The sequence below is a fragment of the Stenella coeruleoalba genome (genome assembly GCF_951394435.1).
Source record: "Stenella coeruleoalba genome assembly, chromosome: 9".
Lineage (NCBI taxonomy): Eukaryota > Metazoa > Chordata > Mammalia > Artiodactyla > Delphinidae > Stenella > Stenella coeruleoalba.
The window spans coordinates 33,540,989-33,566,473 of record NC_137155.1 but is presented as its reverse complement, the minus strand read 5'-3'; the positions used below and the strand labels follow the sequence as shown (position 1 = coordinate 33,566,473).

At 36.0% G+C, this 25,485-nt stretch overlaps 1 long non-coding RNA gene across 3 annotated transcripts in view; it reads left to right on the top strand.

Annotated features, from left to right (window-relative positions):
• Positions 1-25,485, top strand: part of LOC307191363 — a 447,907-nt gene that overhangs the window by 352,268 nt on the left and 70,154 nt on the right. For 2 of the 3 annotated variants that reach the window (XR_013829722.1, XR_013829723.1), the window contains one exon: positions 20,075-21,333. This is a non-coding gene — a long non-coding RNA (uncharacterized lncRNA). Of the gene's footprint in view, positions 1-14,527; positions 14,662-20,074; positions 21,334-25,485 lie in introns of all 3 variants that reach the window. The other variant, XR_013829721.1, reaches the window with a different exon arrangement.

Here is a 25,485-nt window from a genome sequence, read left to right as displayed (position 1 = left end):
ATTTTCAACTCAACTGGCTAAATATGTAACAGCACAATTGTTGGATCATATGGAAAGACTATGTTTACCTTTGTAAGAAACTGCCAAAGTGTCTTCCAAAGTAGTTGTACCATTTTGTATTTCCACCAGCAATGAATGAGTGTTCCTGTTGCTCAGCATCCTCACTCGCATTTGGTATTGTAAGTGTTCTGGATTTTTACCATCCCAATAGATATGTAGTAGCATCTCATTGTTACTTAAGTTTGTAGGTTTTTAGTGACATGTGCTGTGGAACATCTTTTCATATACTTATATGCCTTCTTTGCTGAAGTGTCTTTGATATTTTGCCCACCTTTAACTGGGTTGGTTGTTTATATATATATATATATATATATCGTTGGGTTTTAAGAGTTCTTTATATTTTGGACTCAAGTCCTGTATCTAACATATATTTTGCAAATGATTTCTCTCAGTCTGTGACTCATCTCTTAACAGCGAGCAAAAGTTTTTAACTTTAAGAAAATCAGGTAATAAAATGTTTCTTCCATAGATAGTGCTTTTTGTGTTCTATCTAAAACTCATCCCCAAACCCATGGTCACCTAGATTTTTGTCTTGTCTTATCTTCCGGAACTTTTATAGCTTGCATTTTATATTTCAGTTTAAGATCCATTTGAGTCAATTTTTTCAAAAGATGTATGTTTCTAGATTTTTTAATATGGTTGTCCAACTGTTCCAGCACCATTTGTTAAAAAGACTATCTTTTCTTGGAATTGCCTTTGCTCCTTTGTCAAAGATTAGCTGACTATATTTGTGTGTGTCTATTTCTTTGCTTTCTACCCTTCCCATTGATCTATTTGTCTAGTCTTTCCCAAATATGACATTGCCTTGTCTACTGTAGCTTTATAATAGTATTGATTGATTTTTTATTGAACTATATAGTTGATTTACAATATTGTGTTAGTTTCAGGTGTACAGCAAAGTGATTCAGTTACATACACACACACACACACACACACACACACATTATGTATATATGTATATGTATGTATGTTATCTTTTTAGATTCTTTTCCCTTAAAGGTTATTACAAAACACTGAGCATAGTTCCCTGTGCTATACATTATAGGTCCTTGCTGGTTATCTGTTTTATATACAGTAGTGTGTTTATGTTAATCCCAAACTCCTAATTTATCTCTCCCCACTTTCCTCTTTGGTAACCATAAGTTTGTTTTCTGTCTGTGGGTCTATTTCTGTTTTGTATATAAATTCATTTGTATCATTTTTTTAGATTCCACATATAAGTGGTATTATATGAAATTTGTCTTTGTCTGGCTTACTTAGGATTATAATCTCTAGGTCCATCCATGTTGCTGCAAATGGCATTATTTCATTCTTTTTATGGCTGAGTAATATTCCATTGGATATATGTGCCACATCTTCTTTATCCATTCCTCTGTTGGTGGACATTTATGTTGCTTCCATGTCTTGGCTGTTGTAAATAGTGCTGCAGTGAACATGGGGGTGCATGTATCTTTTTTTTTTTTTTTTTGCAATACGCGGGCCTCTCACTGCTGTGGCCTCTCCCACTGTGGAGCACAGGCTCTGGACGCGCAGGCTCGGCAGCCATGGCTCACGGGCCCAGCTGCTCCGCGGCATGTGGGATCCTCCCGGACTGGGGCATGAACCCATGTCCCCTGCATCGGCAGGCGGACCCCCAACCACTGTGCCACCAGGGAAGCCCTCATGTATCTTTTTGAATATGGTTTTCTCTGGATATATGCCCAGGGGTGGGATTGCAGAATCATATGGTAGCTCTGTTTGGGGTTTTTTATATAATAGTTCTTGAAGTGCGTAGTGTCAGTCCTCTGACTTTGTCCTGCAGTATTGTGTTAGCTATTCTGGGTCTGTTGCCTTTCCATATAAACTTTAAAATGAGTTTGTTGACAACCACAAAGTAACTGGTTGGGATTTTGATTGGGATTGCATTGAATCTATAGATCAATCTGGGAAGAATTGACATCTTAACAGTGAGCCTATTCATAAATACATTAAGTCCCCTACATACAAACCATCAAGGTGTGAACTCTCAAAGATGCAAACATGCGTTCACATGTTGAATCACCTAAGTTATTTCATGTGTCTGGCATGCATTTTCACATGTGTGCATTCTCTACAAGTGGTTGTGCTTTTGTGTACTTTACTGTACAGTACTGTATAGAGTACAGTAGTACAGTATCTTTATTTCAAGCCCCGAATATCTGGAAGCAAATGTAAAAGTAGCAGTGATGTAGCTGGTACTACTATACTTTTCAAGGTTCTGTACTCTAAGATTTAAAATGTTTTCTTTATTTTTTGTGTTTGTTTTTTATGTATTATTTATGTGAAAACTATTATACACCTATTACAGTATAGTACTATATAGCCGATCATGTTAGTTGGGTACATAGGCTAACTTTGTTGGACTTACGAACAAACTGGACTTACGAATGCGCTCTCGGAATGGAACTCGTTCACATGTAGGGGACTCACTGTATAGAATATTTCTCCATTTATTTAGATTTTCTTTGATTTATTTCATCAGGTTTTCTAGTTTTTCTCATATAGATCCTGTATATAAGTTTTTAGATACATACATAAGTATTTTTGGTGCTAATGTAAATGGAATTGTGTTTTTATTTCAAATTCTAGTTGTTCATTGCCCATACTAGGGGAGCGCAGTTTTGTTTACTAACCTTTTATCCCTGCTCTTGAATGAGTCCACCAGTTTTTCCAGTAAAACTGATGATTTTTGCTGTCAACCTTGAACTGAATCAACCATCACTCATCACTTATAAAGCTTCAGATATTAACACTTGAGCTGCAGTATTTGAGTGGGGTGAGATTGGAAGCATACCCAGGCAAAAGGCCAGAGAATTGCTATTGGTTTTCCCCAGTGTAGTAGCAGTTTTTCAAGAGTATACACATCTCATTTTGTTGTATGTCTTTGGTCACTTTGAAATATCCTGAGATACTTGAAATAATTCTTTTTCTTTTACTATTTTATCCAATTTTATACTTGCTTTCTGTATGGAGAATGGCTTGATCTCCACACACAGATATTATTGAAAGTCCACAACCTGAATTTAATTATTTAAACCCAAATATCCCCCTTCCTTAAATATGCTTGATGCCCAAGAATGGTGTTAGTTGACTGCTTCCAAAATAAAGAACCAGTCTAATACCTCCATATTAAGCAAAAATATTTAAAGAAAGTATGTTTCTTATCATACTTATACTCCATGATATTTCTTGCATGAACAGAGGAGAACTCACGGCATTACAGACTTGGAACCAGATAAGATGTTGGGAAATTTGACACAAACCTAATCTATTCCATAGAATTACCAATTATATGATGGAAATCTTTTCCTTGATTTAATGAATTAGTACTAACTATCCTAGGAGAGAAGTGAACTAGTATCTAGATCTTCATAATCTGCTTTTGGTAAAGTTTTAATGATTATGGGAAATGTGTCTTTATCCAAACTTACCCATCATGCTTTCTATCTAGTCTTGAGGAAGTTATAAGACCTGTTTGCTCTCTGTCTGATGAATATAACTCATTAGATTTAGCTGTGTCACTTAGGTAACCGACTTAGGGAAAGGCCTCATACAATGAAATGTTGAAGCCTAATTCTTCAACAAAATAAAAAGCCTAATTCTTTCTGCCAAACAAACCCTGAAACTAGGAAAGCCTAATTTCCTATAGCATTTTCTTGGAAGCAGAGGATAAGGAGTTCTGATTAAATCCACATTTGATACAGCTGTCTAGAAGTAGCATGTAAATCCTACAGAGCTGCCAAGGCAACACATGCTGTCCTCATACATTTTTTTTTCCTTTATGATATACTTTATTTATTTTTCTCACACATTTCAATTAATCACTAAATTAAGTCTACATGTGAGAATGAAAGGACTAAATATTAGCAAAGAACCATTCACAAATGCAAAAATTATGTTCTATTTATACTTGATGACAATTTATTTCTGTAGGAAGTTCCTATTAAGTCCACTCATCACTAAGAATAAATGAAAATGAGCTTGAACTTTGCAAGTATATTTGATTTTACAGTTGCCTTCCATAATAATATCTAGGCTTACCAATTTAGACACAGATATTACCAGAAACTTTATAAATATGCTTATTTGTGTGCACATTTGTCAAAGCTAATCTTTGGTAATAGGCTCACATGTATTAATGATTATCAAATGAATGTGTTGTTGATATTTTGGTTCTCCTCACTTCCCTGTTATAGCTCATCATTACAGACCCTCACTGGAAACTTTCCTCAGCTCACTGCCTTTTTCTCCCTCTGTTACACTTGACTATTCACAATCCAGTCCTAGATGAGCCCAAACATCCATATTCTGCTTTACTGAATGTGCATAGCTGGACAGTGATGGAAATGATCATACATGGGCAAGGCGGTATCACTTATCAATTCATAACCACAGCCTCAAATGGGTACACAATCACAGTGTTTTAGAGCAAGCTCACATTCTTACTATCCCACCATGTATATATAGCTCCTTTCCTTCAATTCTCCATCTCCTGTGTTTCTCATATATAACTGGTATCTTTTCCCCATATTGATGATCTTTCCTCAAAAATCATGTCCACTGAGAGCATCCTCATCTTACTTGAGGGAACTCCTTCTTACCAGTTTAACAGGCTAAAAGATTTGGGGTCAACCTTGGTTCCCCTCATTCTTTCATACTCCACCTCTCATCTATCAGCAAGTCTTCTTGATATTCAAGAGTTTCAGAATCTAATCACTTCTCACCTCTTCCACTGCTGCCAGTGTGATCTGACCTACAATCTTGGTTATTTCAATACCCTCCTAACAGGTCACCAAACTTGGCTGAATTGTCTTGGTTCTAATTGCCATCACTTAAAATAATGCCTGCCACTTAGTAGTTACTTAATAAATATTTGATAAATTAGGAAAGTTTGACTGAATGAATGAATTAGCATTCAAACATAGTTTAAAATTCTTACTAAAGATAAACTCACTCTTTTCAACAAACGGTGCTAGGACTTAATATTGTTAAGATGACAGTATTACCCAAAGCGATCTATGGATTCAGTGCAATCTGTATCAAAATCCCAATGACATTTTTGGCAAAAATAGAAAACCCTATCCTAAAATTCCTATGGAATCTCAAGGGACCCCTAAATAATCAAAACAATTTTGTTCTGAAAAAGAATAAAGTTGGAAAAGTAAACTCAAAATAAAAATAACTCATAAACCCTCTTATTCCATACCCTCTTCCAGTGAATGTTCTGTTTTCTACCAGTACTACTTTCCCCAATTCTCGCACCCACCAAATGCGCTTTTTATAAATCACAAAAGTGTTGTCTACCCCTATAGTGTCTACCTTCTTACTTGACACTTGTCCATCGTCTTCCTCTGGATTCTGCATTCATATCCCCCACTACTCCATGTTCAGATTCTAAGAGACACAACCTTACCTTAAATGATCTCTTAGTGGGATTTTACAATCTTATTTTCTTTGTCAACAGGTCTCCATATTTTCCTCATACCACTCTGTGTTCTCATTACTTTTCTACTTTTCAAGTTATCTCTTGAACCAGACTTTAAGTGTCAGAGATCCTCTAGACTCAGGACCAGGCCCCTTGTTTTCTCTTTCTGTACTCTCTCATCCTTCCATCAAATACCCCAACCCCTGTTCCACGTGGCAGACTCCTCATCCCTCAAGTGTTTATGTAAATGTCATTCAAAGAGGGCTTCTCCTGATGACCCTAATTCTCCCTCTTCTCCTTCCATTTTCTGATTATTCTGCTTATCTTCCTAAAAGTTATCTTATTCATTTCGCCATTCTTAAATTTCTTTCAAATCACACTTGGAATCAGTTTTGAAGATTAAATCACGCATTTATAATCTCTTAAATTTTCTCATAAAAATTTATTGAAAATTGCTATGGTATGGTAGAACACAGCCATAATTATTTAGGAACTTCTCTCTGAAAGCTTGGACAATATTCTTTTTCCCTTTGGCGTATGGTGAGTAAGTTGCTAACGACAGAGGAAAAGAAATGTTATTTTTTAAAGTGTATGTTTTTATTATTTCCCACTTGTTCCCCAAATTATATCTTACCAAGGAATTTAAAAATATTTATTCATAGAAATCTCAACCAACATAAGTATAAATATATATATTATAGTTACCAACCACTATTATTTTTATGCCACAAATGAAATACAACATACATAGTAACTCGTTCTACATTTCTATGGAAAGTGCATGACAGGCTTGCCTTCTCTTATGCATTTCCCCATTAATTCCACACAGCACCAGCATGAGACCTTTAGAGCCACAGAATAGAGAAAAATAATCTGCCTCCAAAAGTCCTGTGGGATTCCCAGCTGCACTGGTAGTTTATGCCCAGTTTGAACAGAAAATGGCTGAGCCGTAGTTAACAGTGTTAAGTTTGGTTCCAATAACATTTAGTCTGTGTGAATTACAGAGAGACATAGGAGCGACCAGGGTGATTTGAGGAACTGTCACTCTATCTCCATTTTCTTTTAAATCAGATAAATTCTGTGATAAAATCATGCAAAATATAAAAGGGAAAGAAGTGTTAAAAATTAATAAACAGAAACTTCAATTAAATAGAGTTGGGAGTCCAGAAAGGGGAACTCTCATGCCGTACCACGATAGCAGAGCCCAGTAGGAAAAAGAGACTCATCTTTTTTCCTGGCAAGGACTCAGCCAATGAAAAGCCATGGACTCTATGTTTACTATAGCCCTCTCAACTTCCTTTTTCCCTCTATAAAAGCGTTCTTCTTCCCTTGCTGTAGGGGGACTTGCACGTGACTCACCATGTGTTGCAAGACCCCAAATTGCAATTCTCTTCTGATGTCTAATAAACCCGTCTTTGCTGAAGCAATATCTGGCAGTCTACTTATTTAAGGTCAACAGAAGCATAAATGAAAGTCACTAATTGTAAAAGATAGATAACACCTAAAACAGGAAGGAAAGACAAGTTTATCACAGAAAATATTTTGGAAGGGTACCTATCATAGAATATGGTATATCCATATACTTGTAAATTAGCACTACCTTTCTGCAGTATATTTAGTCATCAGGGTATGGAATACTCAAATGCATTATCAGATTGTAAACTGAGTGATCAGAATAATAGCTAAAATCATTTCTATCGGGTAATGTGGCAGGCTTCAAATATATTGAGTGTAAAAAAATGTTGTAATTAAATGCTTTATAAAAAAACCCCTCTGAACTAAATTCATTAAAACAGAAAAAAGCATTAGCTTGCAGACAGCCAGATTAAAATGTTGTAATAGCTACTCAGAGTATTATTAATTTTCTCAACTTCTTTGGTCTTCATTTTTCTATTGAAATATGAGAAAAACAAGTTTAGCTCATAGAAATACTGTGAAAAGCAAACTATATGACCTGTAAAACATTTGATTCAAGCAGCAATTTTAAAAAGACACTTTCCTAATTGAAATACATTGCTTTTAAGGTCTGTCATATACCTCAATTTCTGGATTATTCAGTTATATTAACATTTCTCCCCACTGTCTGAAACATTAAGACAATGATGTGTGTGAAATCTCCTCTCAATTTTGGTAAATGTTAGCAATTAAGGTGATTGATGGTGTTTCAGTGCTCCATTATTCCTATCTCCTCAGTTCCCTGGAAGATGTTTTGGAATCCTTGTAAAAGCCCCAGTGATCTGATAATTCCTTTAATTGTTTTCAAAGATATATTAAGTCCTCTGACTTCCTTAATTGACACTTTCTAATTGCTGTGCAGAGCTTGAGGTAAACTGAGGAGGAAAGAAATTGTAAAGGGGGTACATACTGATTTAACCTTTGAGTTAAAAAATAAGTGCTCTTTAGTTTGTAAAACACCAGTTCTGTAGCCACCATTATGAACACCAATAATGGGTATTTGAGCAGCATTTTTTTAAGTGTATAGTGGTTGAGACTGGTGCTTTTAAAGTTCAGTGTGCCTGTAAACATCTGGGAGCTTGTTACAATGCAGATTCTAATTCAGTAGGTCTGGACTGGGAGCTGAGAATCTGTATTTCTAAGCTCCTGGGTCATGCCCATCCTGTGGGGCCTCAAACTACTACTACTCAATCCTTGAGTAGCAAGGATTTTGAAGCCTTTGCTTGTGTAAAGAAATTTGAGCAAAAAAGGAAATCATCCAGTTGAACTTCACTTACTGTTTAGAAACGGTTTGGGCTATGCAGGGAAATCTTCTCCAAGACACTTTTATATTTTCAGAAGGCAAAGCAAAGTCTGAGTAGATACATATGGAATAAACTCATCCAGTATGTTGGAAATAGTGTGGGGTTTGGTGCCAGAGATCTGGCTTTGAATTCATTTGGGCTACTCACTAATTGTCTAATCCTGGGCAAAACTACCTAAATAACCTTGATCCTCAGTTTGCTTATTCATAAAATAAGTTCAGTAACAACTACTTGTGAGATCATTATAAGCACTAAAAGAGAAAACATGTCATCAGCATGATGAAAAGTGAAAGTATTTTTTTCTCTTCTTCAGCATACATAGTTGTATTTTTATATGCTGTCTATGCCTTGTACTGTATATTACACTTTACACTAGCAGTATTTACAGTATGAATATGTCAGGTTTTTTCTATTTTAAATAAGTATTCAAAATGTTAATCATTTCATTGCGATTATTAAATATCAGTCATATTTAATGGTGAGTCTTTGACAGGAATCAAAAGATTTAATTATATAATTATTCCCATACTAATTAGTATCTAAGTTATCTTTACATAACAATGACTGAAACACACTATCAAAAAAATTGTGAACTGTCTATTTCAGTTTTCTACATGTACACAAAGTCAGAGACCTGAATTCAAGGCTTAGCTCTGACAATAATTTATGTTTCCTTGGGAAAGACACTTAATTCCTGTGGACCTTGGCTTCCTACCCTGGAAAATCAGATTGGATTACAACTAAAATCTCTTCCATCTCAAAATTTCTAATTCCCACCCTATTAGGGCTCTTGCACCTCATTGGCTGAAAGTTTAACTGCATGTATGCATATACCATGGCAGAATAGTGAGACTAGTCTTTGAACAGTCAAGTGTGAAATCAGCTATGTAAATTCAACACTCACCACATGAGTATATTCACACTCAGTTCACATTTGATGTTGATAAAACCACTCATATAAATCTAAGATAATTATTATTGAACATTTGCTAGCTACTCTTCCACATTTTATTTAAAAAACTAAGTTATTTAATCTTCATTATAACCCTATGAAAGTAAGTACTATTGGTATCTTCACTTTACAGTTGAGGAAAGTAAGGCACAGGGAGGTTAACATGCCTGTGGTCACTTAGGGTTTTGACCCCATGACTTGGCTCTGGAGGTCACATTCTTAACCACTACGATAAGCAAGTAGTTTCAGCATAAACATAAATGTTTCCTAACTCATAATTTATTTAGTCTGTGAGGTGGGAGCTCTGAATTGACTTTTTATTAGTTGATTTATGTATACGAGGCTCCCATAAAATCATTCTTTCAACCGTGTTAAAGATTGCCCCCACAAGCATTTTGACCAGAACCTATTATTTTGTTTCAGTGTCCTTTGTAGACACACATTTAAGGACAGATTTTTTGATACCTGCTTTGCCCCACCACCCCTTACCTTCACTGTACCACCCTTCCCTCCAAAGAGAAAAACTTGCTTAAGCGACCCAAGAAATGAAAATCATCAGAAAGTCACTCATTCTCTTTTTGTTAGCACGTTTGCAACTCTAAGGAAAAGGATTTTCTTCTTGATAGTATTGCAACACGTTATGCAACTTCTAGGGAAAATAGTTCACTGCGTTTTATTGGTAACAAGTCGAGTAAACATAAATTCAAGTCCAAGTTAAGTAGTTATGCTTTTTGAAGATTTTATATCTGGTGTAGTCTGCTCAGTGTCACCAAGTTTCCACAGCAGTATAGCTGTAACATTCCTTCTGAGAGAACTTGCATCAGGCACACTGGAGCAGATTTATGTCATCAACCCCGACAAGGTATTAATCATTCCCTGAGGTCACTTTCAACTATCAGAGTAAGTCCACTTGAAAAAATTGCCAAAACTGCCTTCAAACCAGGTCTCATGGTTAGCTTTCAGTGGTGGAAAAACAGAAGTTGAAAATTCACAAAACAAGTTTCTTGGCAGAGAAGACATGAAGACTGTGATTCAGATGGGGGTGCTGCCATTCCTTAGCACACTTACAAAATGTCTGTGTTATGAAAACCAGGACACACTTGGGGGAAAATAAACAGATTTATCAGCCTGGTTACAATTTTATGAGGTACAATGTTGAAAAGTTTCCACTGTCTGTGTGAAATCCTGACAAGATAATTTAGGCATGGCGGGACTTACGTGTCCCTTCTGTCAGATGCTAGAAAAAACATTAAGAGCCAGGTACACTTTTCTCATTTGAGACTGGGCCAGGTTCTAAAGATCTGTTTATATTTTCAAGATTTTATCTTTGTGGAAGTCAAACAACTAGCTTAAGTACATGTTTGGGAGCTGGTTATTACCTCACTAAATATCTGTCGTCAAATTGAGGAGAATGAGAGTACTAATATTTAGTCAGGAGTGTTCCATTGTCAAGTGCCTCAGATTTAGCTGGCAGAGGAATTGCATCTCCATGGGAACGTTCAGAGACCTGAACTATATCTGAATCTGTGCTTAAAAGTATAGGGAGAGGAGGTAGATATTGAAAGGTCATCTAAGATATATAAAGATAACAATGAGTCTATGGCAAATAGACTCTCCTGAAGTCTTTTATTTGAGGTTTCTATTTGTGTGTGCATGTGGGTGGATGTTATATGTACGTAATTTAATTAAAGAAATAGATACAGAATTTTTGAAAGGAAGGACCAACTGAAAGCATCTTTTCTGTCCTCCCAAACTATTCTTTCCAACGACTTTCTTCCCCACTCCCAAGTGAGATCTTTCAGCTTGAGTATTTTCTATGCACAACTGATTCGAAAACCCACATGTGAGAGGGAGAATGCTGGCATCCTTGGTGAAGATATTTACTTGCAATACTTCTTGGTTTCTATCTACATTTAAGATGGTTGAGGATGCAATTCAGCTATTTCAAGCAATTGTGTTTATGATGTTTTTCCTTTTCCACATGTAGTCGTTTGAACAATAGGCTTTTTTCCCCTACTCTAAAGATCTTTAAGCGTGGTTTATTCCACACTTCCTTGAAACACTTAAAGTCTGATCCAAATTCACCCCTTTATTAAGAAGATTTCAGCCCAACTTTTTGAGATTTACCCAATTTATAAGGATAGTGTTATAGATCTCAAAAAATAAAAAAAAAAAAGAAGCGTTCAGGAAGTAAAAGAAGGAGTTCAGTGCTTTCAGGAACTGCAATTCTTTTTGAGTAGCAACAAATATTGACTAGATTTTTTACAGTGAAGAGTGACTTTATGAATAATTTTCCAAGGCTGCTTGGGAGATCAAATGTCTTCTTCCTACCCCCCCCAACCAACCCCTTACCCATAGAACTTTTGTTCAAGAGTCCAGTGTATCATCTCACACTCTTCAGAAATGAGTATGCTTTATTTGTCCATTTTCTCCCATGCATATCAAAATCCAACTTAAGACTTTAATCAAAAAATATATAAATATATTTTTGTTACACTTAGTCCAAATTAGGTACTGTACCTGGCAAAGGTTGGGTCAAATAGAAAATGATGTATCTCTTAAGTATAGACTTGGTTATTCCAACAGTGTTATTCCATGGGATTACACGGGGTAGCGAGAGAATTCCAGATAGGAAGATAACTCAGCTTTAAGCAGCTGTTTACTACTGACTTACTTTGTGTATATGAGCCCCTCAGAGAGGAAATTATAAAGGCCGAAAATTCACATACATAATGATGAACTTCGTCCTATAAAAAGTAAGATATGAATCCCATACCCTCCCGCCTTCCCACCTGTCCTTTCTGATTTCAATGTTGCTTCAGTGGAGAAGCTGTCTAGTGGGTTATATAAGTGACTGTCTTATACTATCTTAAATATTCTCTACAACTACCTTTATATCAGGGTAGAAGGGAAACATTTGGGATGGAACAACACAGCATAGTTTGAAGATATTTAACTCCTTAGACTTAGACTATATGTGGTTCCAAACAGTAATATGACTTCTCACTGACTGCTATAGACCAAATGTTCTCATGCCTCCAAGATTCATATGTTAAATTCGGATACCTAATGTGATGGTATTTGGCGGTGGGGTCTCTGGGAGGTGATTAGATCATGAGGACAGAGGCCTCATGAATGAGATTAGTGCCCTTGAAAATAGAGGCCTCAGAGAACTCTCTGACCCTCTTTCACCACGTGAGGTTACAGAGAGAAGGCAGCCTTCTGTAAACCAGGAAGCTGGCCCTCACGAGACACCAAATCTGCCAGTGCTTTGATCTCAGACTTTCTAGCCTCCAGAAGTGTGAGAAATAAATTTTTCTTGTTTATGAGCCATCCAGTCTATGGTATTCTTTTGTAACAGCCCAAACGAACTAACATACTGGCCCAAGGCCTACTTTCATAATGTGAAGTGTTGGGTGGTAGCTCTCTTTGATGTTTGAAGAAGATGACATACTTCTTCATAATTGTGTGTGTGTGTGTTTTAGTTGAGAGTCTTCCAAATATAATCATGTAATAGCTACCATTTGATTTTCACTTGGTCTTTTTGGTTATAGATATGAGAGACAGAGTAATAAAAATCCACAGAAAAGTAAACAATATCATTTTTAGAGCAAATAATGTACTTTTTCAAATCGAGGATAACATGAAAAAGCATCACTGATTTACTAACACCTTTTCAAAAAAAACTCACTACAAAAGTACACATCAATTAATTTAAAAAAATACTAATTGTAGAAATGTGAAAACAAGTGTGGCTTATAATTATGGAAATATAATAGTCTTTCTCTTTAATATCAAATTACTTTACTAGCCCTGTTATTAAATTACACTGATTCATAAATACTTGAATGCCACCATTTATACTATAACAATACTTTATTATTCTGGGTGGTCAGTCATACAGAAACCTAGAGAATAGTGTTCTAAAATGGAAAATCACTGTGCTTTCCCTCTATCCAAACTTGTTCTTGGAACAGTCTTGCCTTGAGAACTATAATAATGCTAAGGTTCACGAACCTTCTCTCCATCTCCTCAGAAACGTATCCAGATCAGCAATCAGCATTTCCCCATCTTTCATGGAATAAAAGGCGGGAATGTGGTCAGTTTTTCTGAGACATGTTGCCAAAATTTTAAGGTTATATCAACAGCAGAGTGGATATAAGAATGAACCATCCTTTCTATTAAAATGGGAGGAAAAGAGACCTAATTTCAATTTTTTCATTTAGAGATTTGCTTTGAACATTTTCTCTGTATTCTGTAGTGACCTGAAGTTGCTTCCACCACCACACCCAGTCCCACAAGGTTTTAATTGGCGTGCCTGATAATATTGTTTTAAATATAGCAGGGAAGGCCTCCCAGCACTAACTGTTTCTATAGAGCGTTACTGAACTCTTGGGGAATTTTTCCTCCAAAAAAAGCATGGAATTCCTCTCTGAAATATTTATTTCTCTAGGGCTGTAAGTGGAAAGTGTCTGGAATAAAAAAGAGAATGAGAAGGAGACAGTGAGAGAGCCTGGGGAGGGGGAACAGAGAAGGAGGGGAGAGAGACAGAGAGATTCTTGGTAAATAATTCTTAGCTTATAATTGGTTTTAATGACTCTAGTTACCTGTAAAAGTAAAGGAAAGCAATTTTGACAGTTTTGAAATTTGCCACTTAAATTTCACACTTGCCTTGTGAAATTTCCATGTGCCCATGGGAAGCAAATCCTTTTTGGATTTTTGCACATTTGCATTCTGCTGAGAATATATTTGACTTTTGCCAAATGAGATTTGGAAGGTGCTAACAAAAAACTTCCATGGTATGAATGAAAAGTCTACTGATCATTTCCCCTGTCTTTGGAAATACCCTTCTTTTCAAATTACCCAATAGTAAAGAGGTAAATGATTATTTATTTGCTGTTTGTTGCCTACAAAACAAACATCATTGAACCTAAAATCATCTTTTTTCTTGAACTTTTACATTGCATCTAAAACTCCAGGCTGCAGTAGTAGACAACTCACTATTTGCAGTTATGCCAAGATTTTTTTTCTGATAATAATTTCCCAGTAGTCCCTCAAACTCTAAGTTGTCTGTCATATTTGGGCCATGTCAGGATGAGATGTCCACTGCTCTGTCATCTAGAAGGATGGCATACTACTTCCAAGTCTACCCTTATTGAAGGAAGCTAATCCGCGCTTCTTTTAATTCCCTTGTTGTGTGTAAAACTTTACTGTTGGATACCTTTAGGGACTATATAACCATGTTTGATTTCCTTCTTACCATAGTCTACAAATGGTCCTTTTGACCCACATTCTTTCTTATGCATCCTACAGAGATAATCACCAAAGAGTGGGTGTTGGCTGACAGATACTGATGTCACCAAGACCAATTAAAATGGAGAGCCAGAGTCAAAATCCTGATTCCTTTCCTGCCATCACTTCCAAAGTAGCCTTTTTCATGCATCCAGGTAATGCTTGGGCTCTCAATCCAAGATTAAAAACATCTGCTGGAGGAATTGTCAAATAGTCTTGGAACACTTAGTCGAATTCACAGGAGCTCCATCTGGGACTGGTGATACTTACTTCTTTCATATCTTTAATTGTTTCTAGCACCTCCATAGATCAAAGTTCTCTCCATAATACTTTCTTTCCATCATGGCATATTTACCCATTTTATATCAAAATATATAATCTTTACCATCTGGTTTCATAGAGGAATATAAATCTTTATCAAAGTAGATTAACATTAAGTAACCTTTTTTTTTGGCTCTGTATGCCTGTATTTCTTTCTTAAGTGCAAATTTAAGAAAATCATCCTCTCTTCAATGGTAGATTTTAAATTTAGAAACAAGATTCCTGGGCTTTTCTAACTGTGGAGTATTTTTACGTGTTGCCTGGGCTTGAATTTAGAAGTTCAAAAGAAATCAGTTATCATTCATCTTCTGTACTAGAATGATGTTTATTGCTCTTACAACATATATCACACAATCTTGATTGTAATTTTGCACATTTGCAAATATATGTCATGTCACAGAACTACAAACATATAAAGATATAATTAGGTTTAAACAATTTTTAGTACTTGGTCCAGTTCATAGCAGATACTTAACAAATTATTATATTAATATGACAACAAATTATTATGTGATTATGTACTCAATAAGTATTGTTTAAATGTTAAAAGGAAGATTTTTGTGTTAAAATGAAAATTGTATATCAGCTAAATGTGGCAGAGCCTTAAGTAATAGAAGGCCAAAATTATTGCACATATATACAGAAATATTAGGTAATAATATGATCCGCACAAATGAATGTATCACTAGTTGTTATAACTCATAAGCTCCTATTTTCATACTATATTCCTGTGACATTTTATATTTTTCTACACTTGCACATCCAGTGTACTCTTTTCTCTCAAACACAGTGCAGTAACTTATTGCTTCTATTCACCCCACTTTTTCTATCATGCACACAATTTGGGTCTTTAATATAGACAGTTCATTACTTATAAGAGGTAAAAGTATATGTTAAACCTTAAAATATTTGTGTTGTAAATGTCTTTTCTATAGACAGATATTAGGGTTTTTAATCTCAAGTTTCCAATTGGCTGTCAGTGAGTCTCTCTTGAAAGCATAGACAGAATTCTCATTTATTATCCTTAATAAAATAAATTCACATTCTAATTTCGAACACTGAAAAGCAGTCATGGACTGAAGAGACACTTTTAACTGAGGAGATCCTCCTGCAAAAAAATGTTTTGGAATTTGGTAGACTTAGTCTTTGTCTTCATTTTGGATAGTTACCAATTCTCTAATCCTGGTGTTAAGGATAACACCTCAGTCGTGTTCCTCTTATTCCAAGGCGAAGACCTCTTCCAAGGAGCATACCAAAAATTCTAAATATACCTCATCTTCTTCTATTATGACATATGCCATTGGGAACTATGAGAAATGAGCTGCTTTTAAGGCACAGCTTTGAAAAGATAGCATTTCTTACAATGGCATATATCCTGTTAAACTTCAAACAGTGAAGTATTTTAGGAGCAAATGTCAAGGCAAGTGTTGGAAAAATTTATAGGAGAAAGGAGAAGAAATATCTAACCATTAGGTCATGTGAATACACCAATTTTTATTGAAATGATAGCTCTAGAAACTTCAGGACTTTGCTATAATATCATACATTGATAAAGTGAAACATTTATATTTGGACAATTAAATTTACAAATGCATAGTTGTCTAAAAATACAAAATGATTTTGAAATATTTAATATGGTATTCTTTCATTGCCTGAATTAAATGTGGCTGTACAAAGTACCTAGTAAAGGAGAAAAAACCTTGAAGTAGGACTCCAAAGAGTTTTAAGATTATGTTTTAATCCAATATCTAATGCTAACTAGAAATTATGATCATAGGCAATATATTTAATTTCTCTGGGCCTCATATATAAAATTAGAGGATTGGACTGTATGATTTTTAAAGTTCCTTTAAACACTAAAATTCTGTGATCCAAGACAGAAAACATTTAGATAATAGTCATTTTATTCAAACCAAGCCCCACATAAAGCTCTGTAGTATCACCCTAAACTTCAACCTGTACAAGCTGAGTGGAAAGCCTAGAATTTGCCTTCGTGATGTTCTAATGAGACACCCCAACACCCCCACTGTGGTGATGTCAGGGAAAGCCAAGTAGGGAACGGGGACTTTTATCCCTGCTGGCCAATAATAAGCCTCATTCTAAGCCTCCAGGTTAGTGGAGACTAACTAGGGAGACTGGATTTTGTCTCCCACCCAGAAGTAGTAAAGCATCCCTTCCCCTCCTTCAGGTGGAATCAGAGGATCCCTAGTGAAAAGTCAAGACTTTCAAAATAGCTAAGCCACCACCACGCCTCCCCCCTTCTCCAGCAATAATGAGGAGCTTCCCTCCTTGTGCCAGTGGAGGATAAGTGGGTAATGTAAGCTGCTACCACAACCTAACAATAATGATATAGTGCTTCCCCCTTCCCCTGCCAGAGCAGTTTGAGGGAAAGCTAGCTAAAGCAGAAGTTTAAGATCCAGAGCCTCAGAACATAAAACAAAAATGTCCCGGTTGCAACAGAAAGTCACTTACAATGAGAACCAGGGAGATCTCCTACTCAGTGAAAAGAGACAATCACCAAGATGACCTAGGTGTTAGAATTATCTGACAAATACCTTAAAAGAGTCATCATAAAAATACTTCACTGAGCAACTAAAAATATATGTGAAACAAATAAAAAATTAGAAAGTCTCAGCAAAGAAATAGATGATATAAAGAAGAACCAAATAGAAATTTTAGAACTGAAAAATACAATAGGCAAAATTAAAGGCCCGTGGATGGGCTCAGTGGTAGAATGGAGTGGACAAAGAAACAAATAGCTTTGAAATTATTGAAAAAATAAAAAATTGAAATTATTCAATCTGAGATTAAATAAACTAAACATAAATGAACAGAGCCTCAGGGACCAGGGAGATTATAACAAAAGAGCTAATATTCATGTCATTGGAGTCCTAGAAGGAGAGAAGGAAGGCAGGTCTGAAAAAATACTCAAAGAAATAATGGCTGAAAACTTCCCAAATTTGGCAAGAGACGTAAACCTACCAAATTAGGACACTGAATGAGCCCCAAAGAAATCAATGCCAAAGCGCATCAAAATTAAAGTGAAAATTAAAGACAAATCTTGAAGACAGTCATAGACATACAACATCTCATGTGTAGGAGAAACATAATTAGAATGACAAGATTTCTTATCAGAATCCATGGAGACTAGAAGGAAGTGGCACAGTATTTTTCAGGTGCTGAATTGTCAGCTCAATCCTACAGCTAATGAATATGTGTTTCGGAAGTGAAGGAGACATCAAGAGGAAGGAAAATGAAAAGAATTTGTCCCAGGGGACCTACCCTAAAAGAATGGCTAAAGGAATTCTCTGAACAGAAAGGAAACAATATAAGAAGGAACCTTATTATATCAGGAAGGAAGGACATAATAAGCAAAAATATCAGTAAATACAGTAGGCCTATATTCTTCTCCTGAGTTTTCAAAATTATGTTTGATGGTTAAAGCAAAAATTATAAAACTGTTGCAGTTCTAAATATATGTAAAGAAAATATTTAAGATAATTATAAGTGGGTAAGGGTAATGAGAAGTAAAGGGAACTAATGTTTGTATCCTTCACTTGAGCTGGTAAAATGAGAACATCAGTAAACTGTGATGTTACATATACCTATACCTATGTATATACCAGGGAATCTATACAAAGAGGCATATTCAAAATGCTATAGATAGATCAAAAGAGAATTATAAAATATGTTCAAGTAACCCACAGGAGGACATGAAAAGAAAACAGAGAAATAAAAAACAGAAGGAGCAAAAATAAAAAACCCCAAAAAACGAGAAACTAAAGCCCTAACATATCAATAATAACACGAAATGTAAATAGTCTAAATATGCCAGTTAAACAATGGAGATTGACATATTGGATTAAAAATATGACCCAACTGTATGCTGATAACAATAAAATCACTTCGAATACAATGAGATAAGCAGGTAGAAAATAAAAGGATGGGAAAAGATATATCATGGAAATATTAAAAAAAGGAAAAGTAGGAGTGGCTATACTAATATCAGTACACTTCAGAGCAAAGAAATTTCCAGAGACAGAGAGGGATATTATATAATTATAAAAGGACCAATCCACAAAGACACAGCAATCTTAAATATGTATGTAACTAGACAACAGAGTTGGAAAATATGGTAGGAATAACTCACAAAGCTGAAAGGAGGAAAAGACAAATCCACAGTTATAGGGCTTCCCAGTGAATTCTTAGACTTGACACAAAAAGCACAATTCATAAAAGGAAACACTGATAAATTGGACTTCATCAAAATTAAAAATATTTCTTCTGCGAAAGACCTTGTTTGAAACATGAAAAGACAAGTTACAGGCTGTAAGTCCAAGATCAAGGAGCCAGCATGGTCATTTTCTGGTGAAGGCTTTATTCCTGGCTTGCAGACAGCTGCCTTCTCACTGTGGCCTCACATCACGCACACGCACGCACACACACACACACACACACACACACACGCATGCGCACACATTGAGAGAGAAAAAGGGAGGGGGAGAGAGAGAGGGATCTTCGTCCTCTTGTAAGGGCACTAATCCCATCATGTTGACTTCACCCTCATGGCGTCATGACCTCTTCTAATCCCAATTACCTCCCAAGGGCCCCATCTCCAAATACCCTCACATTGGGGGTTAGGACTCCAACATGTGAATCTTGAGGGGGACGCAATATTAAGTCCATAACAAAGGAAGAATACGAAAAATCCTAAAATTAGAAAATATCTAATTGAATACTTACTTACTCATATAATTTTATATCAACCTCCGGGATCTGTAAGAAGACCTACTGTTTTATTAGAGTTCAGTTGGAATTGGAAGGTTTAAAAGAATCACAGTTAAGCCCTCTGGTCTTTTCCATGAGGATAATCAACAACATTGGTTGATTATGTTTGTATGGATGAATTTGTCTGTTCACGGATAATGTTAGGTCTCCTAGAATAAATATCTTCTATGTAAATAGACCTGAAATTCATACCGTTCAAAACTGTCTCTTGGTTTATATTATACTACATTGCACTTTTTGTATGATATTGACACATGCTGATCCCTTTGCAGATCTGCAGTTGTAGCCACATATTAGATGAGTTTCCAGTGAAGCTGTCTAGCAAGCTGGGCTCTAGATAAATAAATACAAAGAAAAAAATACTAGATAAGGTATTGAGAAAGAATACACTCACATTGATGTGTATGGAAATATGATTGCTATTTTTAGGGTTAATTCTCTTCTTTTTTTTTCTTTTAGGAAAGAAACTCAAGAAAATAACTGTGGCATGAGGCCAGTTTCACATTGGATACAGATGGGAATTCCCAAGTAACGTGCTACAACTGCAAAAACTACAGACAATCCATGTCTAAAATTTTAAAGGGAATCTTTAACCTATTTAAAGAATTTGGGGTTTGAAATAATTCCATAGTGAACTAAGTTTACAGTGAGCAGTCAGAAATAGTTCTGGTGAATGAAGCTGTAGGCATTTAGAAGGGGGGTAAGAGAAGAAAAAAATCATGAGGAAATGAGGAATTTTTTTGGTAAATGAAAAAGAAGAAGTTGTAGTAAACATTTCAGAATTATGGGAGATGGGAGAATGCCTAGAGATCAGTATAAATATTGACAGAGTTTAAAATTAGGAATAGTTGATAAATGTGTTCTTAACTGCACTGTCTGCTACTTTACAGGTACGTGTATATTTTATGTGACATGTCTATCTCCTAATACCATCACATTTGGGGTTAGGATTTAACATGAATTTTGGAGGGACACAAACATTCAGTCTATAGAACGTAGAAAGAAAGAAATATGCATACACATGTATGGCCTTTTTTCTCACACAAAAGGTAGAGTGTAATAAAAAATTGGGGGCCCTTGCTTTTTTTCGTCTAATGCAAATATCCTTGGAATCCCTCAATATCAGTTAATAGAGATATTCATTCCTTTTATAGCTTGATAGTCCTCCATTGTATGAAAGTACCCTAGTTTATTCAACCACTCTCATATGTGTGAGCATTTAGGTCATTTCCACTATTTTGATTTTACAAATAATGCTGCAGTGAATACCCTTGAGCATACATTTTTGTACTTTGAGGAATGTATGTTTAGGTTAGATTACTAAAATTGGGATTGGTGGACAAAAATTTAATATGAGCATCTTTTCATGTTTAAGGGTCATTTGCATATCATACCCTGTAAATTGTCCATTCAGGTTCTCTGCACATTTTTCTAATGGATTTTGGTCTTTGTATCTTTTGATTTTTTAAGAGTTCTTTACCATTGATAGTGGTTCTATACACTGGTATATTGTAAAAAATGCCCAAACAGCATTATATTGAAAATTAAGAACTGAAATTTGCAGGTGATTTCCTTCTTTTAAAAAAGAAAAGTAAATATAAGGTCATCCCTGTAGTAATAATAATACTCTCCATTAATTGCTTTCCAACCTAGCATGTTGTGAAGAGGTGAAGAAAACAGGAGCTTACCAGACATCAGAGAATTACACCCAATCCTAGGTAAGCATACTGGCTTTGACTATCATCTTTCTTGTATGATGAGAAGCAAACATACAATTGACCAGTTAGGTTCAAAATAATCCATATGGAATTTTAAAATATGTCCATCCCTTATTTGGTGTATAAAATCCTTGTCAAAACGGTCCCACAATTGGTCCAGAACACTGCCACCGCAGAAACTTTCTGTGGTACCTCATCATGGAGCAGCTTACCTTCCTTTACTTCCATATCATTCCTCAGAGCTTCTCTCTCTCATTTTCCCACTTTCTGGAATATATATACCTTGGGAATCTTTATTACTGTCAGCCTATTATTCTAACTCATAATTATCTGGATCCTTCCTTCCTTCCTTCCTTCCTCCCTCCCTCCCTCCCTCCATCCATCCCTCCCTCCCTCCCTCCCTCCCTCCCTTCCTTCCTCCCTTCCTTCCTTCTCCACAATATGTTATGGACCCATGTCCTAGACTCAAGTTTGTTCTATATAAAGCCTTACCCCATCATAACTTCCTCATTTCAAAGATGTTACAGCATAGGTAGGTAGACCCCATGTTGCAGATTGAAGAATTAACAGAGGTCCATAGAACTTGATAATAAGGTGCTACTGATTCTGTTTGACTCTCCTATGCATCTACATTCTTTGTCACCACATGTCAGAGGTTCAAGGTTAAAACCTGAATTTTTATGGGAATAAGGGCGTGTGTTTGCATATGTTTTTCTTTTCATTTTGGAATTGGCTGGTACATGATTTACCGGTGAGAACTTTTTTTTTCCACTATGAAAACGCTTTAATGGTGGTGTCTGTACAGCATGTGATGTCAAGACAAGAAGAAAAGCAAATACACACACAGTGAGACATGGCTATTACAGAACAGGTTGAAAACACCAACTTAGATAAAATAGAAATCAACCCAGCAGGGCCATATGTCACAAGTTTGTAAACTAAGTTCACACTTCAGCAATTTATTACCCTTGCCTAAGTACTATTACACTATTCTGAAACCATTTAATCACTGCTGCTCCTATTTTCCCTTTTGCTACTATTCAGTTTCATCCCCATTCTGATTTATAATTAAATAAGTTTCTTCTTGACATTCATAATTACTCAACTCTACAACCTGAGGCAGAATTTCTTTCAAAGGAATCAGATTGATCTCACCTAATGAGTCCTTCCTAAAGTTTTATTTCTATTGCCAAGTGCACATTATCTTTTATTTGATATGATATACTGAATCCAGAAAGTTCCTTGAATGCCAAAATACCATTTCTCTCTCTCCACACTCTTTCTCCAGGGATTTACACATTTCTGTTTTACTCACCTCAGCCGTGATCCACACGCCTGCTGTTTCCATCCCAGACATCTCTGCGAGCTGCCAATCATACTGCACTTGGCCAGAAGGCTTGGGGCTTTTGAGTCTGTACAGCCAAATATCTAGAGATTGGGTTCACTCTACCCAACACTTTTGAATTTTGATTTTGGTTTTATTTTTCATATAGACTTCCAGAAATTAAAAGTGGCTTTACCAAATCCCCATGCCACTTGACTCCATCCACTTATCTATATTTTGCATTTTTCCAGCTACAGTTCAGAAGCCACCCTAAGAGGAGATAGCAGAGACCCTTGAGGCTGCATTGAGTTTCACAATGAATGCATGCTACCTGACTGCTGGCCAGAGGCCTTATTTACTAATAATTTTACAATTTTGCGTTTCCTTCCAAGCCACCTCAGCAAGAATTTTCTTTTGAATTTCAGTGGTGAGGGATGATAGAATGATGACAGGTTGGCATGTTGCAGCTTGTACCAGTTGAATAGGAAGAAGCTTAAAGACTTTGGAGAAAATATCTAGGAATAGCTAGAGATCATAAGCATTGAAAACTCTGAGTAGTTCAATTGAGTGACTGTAAACCACTACAGGTAGCCTGTTTGCTTTCCACAAGTGACATCATTCTTATTTCTTCTCAAAATTTGACATGAAACGTCTTTGGAATTAGCAAATTACTATGTTTAATTACCTCACATTTGTTGATGCTTATTGTTAGGATATGCAAATACCAGACAAAAGGGTTAAAATATCATTTTATCATAGACAATTTGTTGCTTGTGCCTCATGAATTTTTTTTAAAAAAATCATTTCATGTCTTGAATCCATCCCCCTAATATGGAAGATTGATTATTAATTATTAATAAAACTATGTTCTCTTGCACCTAGAGGGTAGTTTTACTGCCATTCTTAATATCAGGTGTTTAAATCATCACAGATACCAAATGGGGACAGCCTTGTAACATCCTCCCCATACAAGCTGAGAAATCAGAATTACAGCACACTAACTCCCAGTGGCACAAATTTGACACAGTTTTTTTCATCTTCACATGGACTGAAATACATCTGCATTTTTCTCTGTGAACACAGGATGGTAAGGCTGACGGCTATTTCATGATGACACCCATGGGGCTTCTGAGTTTTGATGGAGTTGTCATAGTGGCCTAGTATTTGGCTCTCAGCTTTCTGTGTCCAAGATTTCAATATATCATTTCTATAGTGAGGTCTTGGGAAATTTGTGAGTTTGATTATATATGTATCCGAAATGCATTTATAAAGCAAATTTCAGATATATGTATTTATTTTAGAATACATCTTTGCAGTAATCAAAAAAGATCATATTTATTATACAAGATACCCCACTCCCAATATCAAAGTACCTAGAAATGAAATTAGCAAGCAGAGATTGTATGGGGAGTGTGAGATCCTACAGAAGGACTGGAGTGGTATTGAAGGCTTCTTCACTAAGCCCTTTGAACACTCTTGCTCTACTGATTGCTTCTTTCTGAGGACCAGAATATTTTACTTGAATCTTTTATATATTATCAACCTCTGTTATACCCTCTCTTGTTCTCTCTCTTATTTTTCTCTCTTCCTTTCAAAAATTGTTCTGATTAACCACTAGTACATTTTTTTCTGGCAAGCTCTCTTTGTCTCATATTCCATTATAACTGCCTTTCATTTTCATTGCAGTAGCACCTTTCAGTTCATCTTATCATACTTTCATACTATGTTACAATTCATGAGGACATAAATTTTTCTTAAAATTTCCCAGAAGAGTTACTATTACCCATTTTAAAAAGGATTAGTCCTATCACTAAGTCATTTGCAAGTACTTTTTTTTTTTTTTGCCTTGAATAATTTTGGAGAAGGAATCCCATCCATCCATGGTGTACACGGTCTATATAGTTTCCCTCACAACTGGTGGGGGAGAATCCATCTATCTTTTAGACTTTAAGCCTTATGCATCCCCTAAACATATTTCCCCAAATGACAACAGTCATTGAAATCAGAAGTGCCATCTGCAGTGAAACTACATGGGAAAATAAACTAGCTTTGGCTCCCTTGGCCATAACCAACGATTACATCAAAGAAGGAGTAGATTAGTGGGGCAATGGTGTGTGCAGTTCAAAAATCGGGTTTTCTTGTCAGAGATTAGGATTTGAACCACAGCTCCACTGTTACTTCAGCTGTAGAACCATTGGCCAGTTCCCTCTCTTGGCTTTGGTTTTCTTATCTATAAAATGTAGAAAATAAAACACTCTCTCCCTCCTACTCTCTCCATCTCACACCAGCACTGGGGTTGTTTTAGGGCTTCAGTGAGAAAACACATATGAAATACTGAGCACAGTGACTGGCAGGAATGGGTCATCAATGAACGTTGGCCAACATGCTAACATCTGAAACAGGGTAAGGATGCTGTGACAGATTGTCTGCTGCCAACTCAGCATCATAATCGCACCCTTCTAAGGTCTGGGAAATTACATTCCCCAGACTCCCCTTCCCTATTTCATTCTGGGTAGAATTTCCCTTTGAGAGGAAGTTGCATGAGGTTTGGAAAGCAGAAGAGAAGTTAAAGCTATTATTTTCTGGATGTGGTGACAGCCAGACTTTAGGTAAGCATGAAGAGTCATAGCAGCTTTTCAAGCAAGCATGTGAGAACCACCAACATCATTGCTGCAGATGGTAGAGGTCTTCAAAAACTTCCCTAACTTTCCAGCTTTAGTGTCCTTGGTTTTCCATGGCAACTCTCTGATCTTCCCTCCCCAGCTCTCCAACATCTGTGTAAAGCCTAATTTCTAAATGAAATTTAGAGACTATTTTGGAGACACAGT